General features: G+C 42.0%; 1 protein-coding gene across 1 annotated transcript in view; it reads right to left on the reverse strand.

Annotated features, from left to right (window-relative positions):
- PAQR5 (progestin and adipoQ receptor family member 5) overlaps positions 1-7,433 on the reverse strand; it is a 106,017-nt gene that overhangs the window by 38,773 nt on the left and 59,811 nt on the right.

Consider the following 7,433-nt stretch of genomic DNA (forward strand, 5'->3'; position numbering starts at 1 on the left):
CCACTCCTCAGAATCTCAGCAGAAGATTCTCCCAAATGAAATTAATTTAAGAAACAAAACTAAGAACTACAATGACTCAGGAATAGTGGTTTAATTTAACATCATTGTCAATAGAACACAAATTATATGATAATGTTGATTACAACACTATAACTCAATTTTACTGAAATGAAGAAGTAAAATGAATTATATGGAATAAACACACGTAATAATTTATAAATTATGCATGTTTTTGTTTCATTACTCTTTCAAACATAAGTAATTCATCAATGTAACATTTAGACATATGCAATAATAATTAAACTCAGTTGTTTTTCATATTTTGCTGACTTTAGCTATATAAAATCAAAGTTTCCCTTTTCTGTCCTTATAAAGGGGCATTTGTCAGCCCAGGCACAGTGGTTCACACCTGTAATCCCAGGACTTTGGGAGGCCGAGGTAGGTGGATCACCTGAGGTCAGGAGATTCAGACCATCCTGTCTAACATGATGAAACTCTGCCTCCACTAAAAACACGAAAAATTAGCTGGGCGTGGTGGTGGGTGCCTGTAATCCCAGCTACTTGGGAGGCTGAGGCAGGAGAATTGCTTGATCCCAGGAGGCAGAGGTTGCAGTGAGCCAAGATCATGCCATTCCACTCCAGCCTGGGCAACAAGAGTGAAACTCTGTCTCAAAATAAATAAATAAATAATAAAATAAAGGGGCATTTGTTAAGGTAGAATAGAGCCACTTTATATAACTGTTGGCTTCATTTATAACTTTTAAGTATTTAGACATATAGCCTATGGCCTGCATTTGTCCTCCTTATTCAGACTTAGCATATGTGGGGAAAAGAAAGAGAGGTCAGCCTGTTACTGTGTCTACATAGAAAGAAGTAGATTTAGGAGACTCCATTTGGTTCTGTATTTAAGATGCTGTTAATCAGTGACCCTACCCCCAACCTTGTCCTTGCAAGAGACATGCGCTGTGGTGACTCAAGGCTTAATGGATATTGGGCTGTGAGGGATGTGTCTTTGTTAAACAAGTACCTGAAGGCAGCTTGCTGGTTAAAATCCTGCCCATCCCTGGGCAATGGAACATCTCGGTGTAAAACCCGTTGTGTGCTTTGTTTACTGAGCAAGGAGAAAACCGCCTTTAGGAATAAGGTGGGACTTGCTGGAGCAATGCTGCTAAAAGGTTTACGGAAATGTTTGCATATGCATATCAAGGCACAGCATTTTCCTTTGAACTTATTCATGTCACAGAGATCTTTATCCGTCTGTCTTACTGCTAATTTTATACCTACAATGATCCTATTATCCTGCCACTTCCTTTTCTTTGAAATGGTAAAGATAATTATCAATAAATACTAAGGGAACTCAGAGACCGGGGCCAGTGTGGGTCCTCTGTAAGCTGAGCGCCGGTCCCCTGGGCCCCGCTTTTCTTTCTCTATACTTTGTCTCTGTGTCTTATTTCTTTTCTAAAGTCTCTCGTTCCACCTAACGAGAAACACCCACTNCAAGGCACAGCATTTTCCTTTGAACTTATTCATGTCACAGAGATCTTTATCCGTCTGTCTTACTGCTAATTTTATACCTACAATGATCCTATTATCCTGCCACTTCCTTTTCTTTGAAATGGTAAAGATAATTATCAATAAATACTAAGGGAACTCAGAGACCGGGGCCAGTGTGGGTCCTCTGTAAGCTGAGCGCCGGTCCCCTGGGCCCCGCTTTTCTTTCTCTATACTTTGTCTCTGTGTCTTATTTCTTTTCTAAAGTCTCTCGTTCCACCTAACGAGAAACACCCACTAGTGTGGAGGGGCAGGCCACCCCTTCAAGCATATATTAAGGGCAGGTCTGGTTTCATTTGATCATCATGAGAGCATGGCAAGGTAGGGACTGTCAACCCATTTTACAAATAAGAAAACAGAAGCTCAGTGAGACGAAGTTTCCAAGGTCATAATAAATACCAGAACCAAGATGCAAACCCTAGTCTTAAATTGCAAAACCCCTGTGTGCTTCACAGCACCCAGCTGGTGGAACTAAGGATTGCTACAGACATGTTTTATAGAAATGCTAAGGGTCATGAAAGTTTTCAGAAGGAAGTAATCACTGGGGATGAAGGAAGGACCTGGAAGAATGACTGGGGGACTCCGGTTCTGGCCAAAGGATGGTCGATTAGATGTTATGAAGGATCCTTCTGATTAATGCAATTAATATGCTGTCTGGAGTATGCATCATAAGCCAGTATATCAGCAAAATGACACAAAAGTAAAGAAGTCACAAAGCCCCAAAACAGAGGGAAACCAGGAACCCTGTGAGGTAAGCTGCATTCACCATCAGAGTCTTTGCTGACAGATTTTGTAAACAAGGGATGAAACCCAAGGCCCATCAAATGCAGGGAATCTAATAGGAGACTTTGCCAATAAAGCTGGGAGTCTAAAGATAAGTGAGTGTGAACTAAATTCAACCAGGCAGAGGAGGACAATAAGGAAAGTTGTTTCTCTGAAAAAAAAATCTCTCCCAAAATTCATAACCATCAAATAGTCTTCATATAGGTTTGTGGTCCAAGCCCCTACTACTTTTGTGGTCCAGGAAATCTCAAGTGAAAAAATTAAAGTGATTACAAATAGAAAGAGGTTAACATTTTGTAGTTCCCTCAGGTAAGTTACAAAAACAAACACAAATCCTCTCTGAAGGATTTCTACTTTTTTTTTTTTTTCTTGAGACAGAGTCTTGCTCTGTCACCCAGGCTGGAGTGCAATGGCGTGATCTTGGCTTACTGCAACCTCCACCTCCTGAGTTCAAGCTATTCTCCTGCCTCAGTCTCTCGAGTAGCTGGGATTACAGGCACATGCCACCACGCCCAGCTAATTCTTGTACTTTCAGTAGAGACAGGGTTTTGCCATGTTGGTCAGGCTGGTTTTGAACTCCTGACCTCAGGTGATCCACCTGCCTTGCCTCCTAAAGTGCTGGGATTACAGGCGTGAGTCACTGCATCCAGCCGGATTTCTACTTTAACACAGGCATGCACACATAGGGAAATAAAACACCATGAGTGAGAAACAGCAGAAACAGTAGATGGCAGAGACAGAGATCAAAGTACAAATATTAAAACATAAAATAACTGTGTTTAATATATTTAAATAAATAAACAGGAAACAAGCCAATTTGAAAAAACAGGCTGGGCTTAGTGGCTCAACCCTGTAATGCCAACACTTGGGGGACTGTGGTGGGTGGATTCCTTGAGCCCAGGAGTTTGAGACCAACCTAGGCCACACAGTGAGACACTCTCATCTCTACAAAATTTAAAAAAAAAAAAATTAGCTGGGTATGGTGGAGCAGAGCTGTAGTCCCAGCTACTGGGGAGGCTGAGGCAGGAGCATCACTTAAGCCCAAGAGTTTAAGGCTATAGTGAGCCATGATTGCACCACAACACTCCAGCCTGGGTGACAGAGCAAGACCCTGTCTCAAAAAAAAAGGAGCCTAATATAACTTTTAGAAATTAAAAAATAATAATTGAAATTTAAAATACATCAAAGGAATAAACAATACACTAAATCTGTCTGAAGAGAAAATTAGTCAACTGAAAGATCCAAAGAAAGTACCCAGAATGCAGTCCAGAGAGAGTAATAGAAAATATGAAAAATCTAGTAAGAGACACAGAGAACATTTCTCCAGAAGGAGAAAATATAAATGGTTTTGATGTGCTATTTGAAGAAATAACTTATACATTTCTGGAATTATTGAGTCATCAGTCTTCATATCCAAGACGTTAAGTAGAAAGTTGGTGTTCACCAAATATTACACGTGCTTTCCCATATTCCTCAGACTTTCTCAGCGTTAGGTTGGGGCCATGTGATTATTTCTGGTTAATGTTACTTCTAGGCCAGAAGAGTTAAAAGCAGAGGCGCAGTAGCTCATGCCTGCAATCCCATCACTTTGGGAGGCTGAGGCGGGCAGATCACCTGTAGTCAGGAGTTCGAGACCAGCCTGGCCAACATGGTGAAACCCCATCTCTGTTAAAAATACAAAAATTAGCCAGGTGTGGTGGTGCCACCTGTAATTCCAGCCATATGGGAGGCTGAGGCAGGAGAATTGCTTGAACCTTGGAGGCAGAGGTTGCAGTGAGCCAAGAGAGTGCCACTGCACTGCAGCCTTGGCTACAGAAGCAAGACTTGATCTAAAAAAAAAAAAACAAAAAGCAGAAAGCCTTCTTGCAGATATCACTACACGCTTCTAAAGGACCTTTCGGAGGGACTCTTCAGTACTGAGCCACTCATCATGCCACGGGAATTGCTTTTGGCCAACGGGCACTAGTTACACTCCTCCCCGGGGGTTGTGTACATCCACTGATGAGGGATCAAGGTCCTGGCCTCCTTTTCCCATTTGGGACAACTCTGAAAGGCCAACTAACCTCCAGAGCTCCTGAGTGACTGGTGGAGGCTTCTAACGCAGCTTCTCCTTCTGTACATCCTGCCTCCTTCACATCCTTGCAGGTGTTCTTGAGAATACTCCCCCATAAACTTCCTGTGCCCGAATCTTTTTCTCAAAGTCTGTTTCTAGGGAAACTAACTTTCTCTTCTCCTCCCATCCAAGCTCGAATCTGGCCCAGCCCTGCCTAGTTTCTGAGATCAGGCGAGATAGGCGTGTTCAGGGTAGTATGGCTGTAGACCCTCGCTTCCCCTTCTGGGATGACCTTGGAGGCTGCAGCTGGGAGATGGTGGATCTTCCATCTGCCTGGGTGTCTCAGTCCTTCACTGACCACTTAGCTACGTAGTGTGATGTGAAATAATCTTTGCTATGTTAAGTCACTGAGCTATATGGGGTAATTTTTAACTCAGCATAGCCTGACCCTATCTAGTATAGCTATTCATGTTAAAATAGCTGAAGTGACCACTAAACTAATCCACATACAGCATATTTCTAACACATTAATTATAAAACAGGTGGAAGGGAAAAACAGCATATGAAAAGAAAAAAAAAGATGAATGTAAAACTCAATCCAAGAAAGTAAGGGAAACAAGGAAAAAATAGAGAAAACAAGACAAAAGCATTTAAGACAATGAAAATAAATGTGGGTATCAGTAATCATTATAAATATAAGTAGACTAGGCCGGGCGCGGTGGCTCAAGCCTGTAATCCCAGCACTTTGGGAGGCCGAGACGGGTGGATCACGAGGTGAGGAGATCGAGACCATCCTGGCTAACACGGTGAAAGCCCGTCTCTACTCAAAATACAAAAAAACTAGCCAGGCAAGGTGGCGGGTGCCTGTAGTCCCAGCTACTCCGGAGGCTGAGGCAGGAGAACGGTGTAAACCCGGGAGGCGGAGCTTGCAGTGAGCTGAGATCCGGCAACTGCACTCCAGCCGAGGCGACAGAGCAACAACTGGAGACTATACATTATTTATAGGCACACTTAGAAGATTTATGAAAATTATTCATATGCTAGGCCATCAAGCTAGTCTGAACAAACGTCAAGGATTGGAATAACACAGGGGGCATTCTCAGACCAAGATCAATTAAGTTAAATCAATAGTATAAAAACTCCATATACTTGGAAGCATAGAGTTACCATATGATCCAGCAACTCCGCTGCTGGGTTGTTCACCAAAGAGACCGACAACTTGTCCACCTAAATGACTTGTACGCAAATGTTCACAGTGGCATATTTATTTATAATAGCCAAAAAATAGAAACAACTCACCTGTTCATCAACTAATGAATGGATAAACAAACTGTGGTATATCCATTCAATAGACTATGATTTGGCCATTAAAACAAAGTACTGATAGATGCTACGGCGTAGATGAACCCTGCAAACATCCTGCTAAGTGAAAGAAGCCAGTCAGAAAAGGCCACATATTGCACCATTCCGTTGTGTGAGATATCCACAACAGGTGAATCCATACAGACAGAAAGTAGGTTAGGTGGTTGCCAGGAACTGAGGGGATATAAAACAGCTGCTAACGAGTGCAGTTCTTTCTGGGGTGATGAAAATGTTCTAAAAACTGGTGATCATGGTGATGGTTTTGTGCAACATAATCTGTGTTCAACATACGAAAACCCACTGAATTGTACGCTTTTACAGGGTGGATTTTACAATATGTGAATTGTATCTCAACAAGGCTGTTATAAAAAAAATCTTTCCATCAAGAAAATTCAGCTATAGGGCCAAGCTGTTCCCTGCACAACTCCAGAGGTTGCCATTCACATAGACTAAAAGGGAAATGGTGCCGCCTTAGAGTTGGGCAATATGGTGGCTCCACCCAGGTAATTTCCCAGATAAATTCTACCAACCACTCAGGAATGTATAATTCTAATATTAGATATTTTTCCCCATAGAATAAATAGGCAGCAATCTCCAACTCACTTGTGGTTGGCATAATCTGAATCCCAAGTCCAGGCAAGGACAGCATAAGAAGAAAACATTATAGGCTAACTCATTAAATCGACTTAAAGATCCTGAACAAAATATTAGCTAACTGACTCTAGCAATAGATTAAAGAGATATTGTATCATAATCAAACTGTATTCAAAACAAGAACAAAAAATTGGTTTAACGTTAGTAAATCAATCAATGTAATCACCACATTAACAACTTAAATAAATCATATATGATCATCTCAAAAGATACTGATTGGAAAAAAGAGTTCTGTAAAATTCATAAAGGAGGCCGGTCATGGTGGCTCATGCCTGTAATCCCAGCACTGTGGGAGGCTGAGGCGGGTAGATCACCTGAGGTCAGGAGTTTGAGACCAGCCTGGCCAACATGATGAAACCCCATCTCTACTAAAAAATACAAAAATTAGTTGGGCGTGGTGGCACTTGCCTGTAGTCCCAGCTACTTGGGAGGCTGAGGCATGAGAATCGCTTTAACCTGGGAGGCAGAGGTTGCAGTGAGCCGAGACTGCGCCACTGCACTCCAGCCTGGGTGACAGAGCGAGACTCTGTCACAAAATAAATAAAATATAATATAATAAAATAAAATTCATAAGGGAAGGCCGGACACGGTGGCTCACACCTCTAATCCTAGCACTTTGGGAGGCCGAGGCAGGTGGATCATGAGGTCAGGGGCTCAAGACCAGCCTGGCCAAGATGGTGAAACCCTGTCTCTACTAAAAATACAAAAACTAGCTTGGTGTGGTAGCAGGCACCTTTGATCCCAGCTACTTGGGAGACTGAGGTAGAGAATTGCTTGAACCTCGGAGGCAGAGGTTGCAGTGAGCTGAGATCTCACTACTGCACTCCAGCCTGGGTGACAGAGTGAGACTCCATCTCCAAAAATAATACCCTTAATCTGATAAAGATGAAAAGATTACTTCTTATATATACACACATACACACACAGCAAACATACTAAATGGTGAGATGTTAAAAGCATTTCTTTTCATTAAAACCAAGAACAATACAAAGATGCCTGCTATCACAACTCCTATTTTATATATATATAT

This window comes from Rhinopithecus bieti, unplaced genomic scaffold, assembly GCF_001698545.2.
Source record: "Rhinopithecus bieti isolate Rb0 unplaced genomic scaffold, ASM169854v2 scaffold_31548, whole genome shotgun sequence".
Classification (NCBI taxonomy): Eukaryota; Metazoa; Chordata; class Mammalia; order Primates; family Cercopithecidae; genus Rhinopithecus; species Rhinopithecus bieti.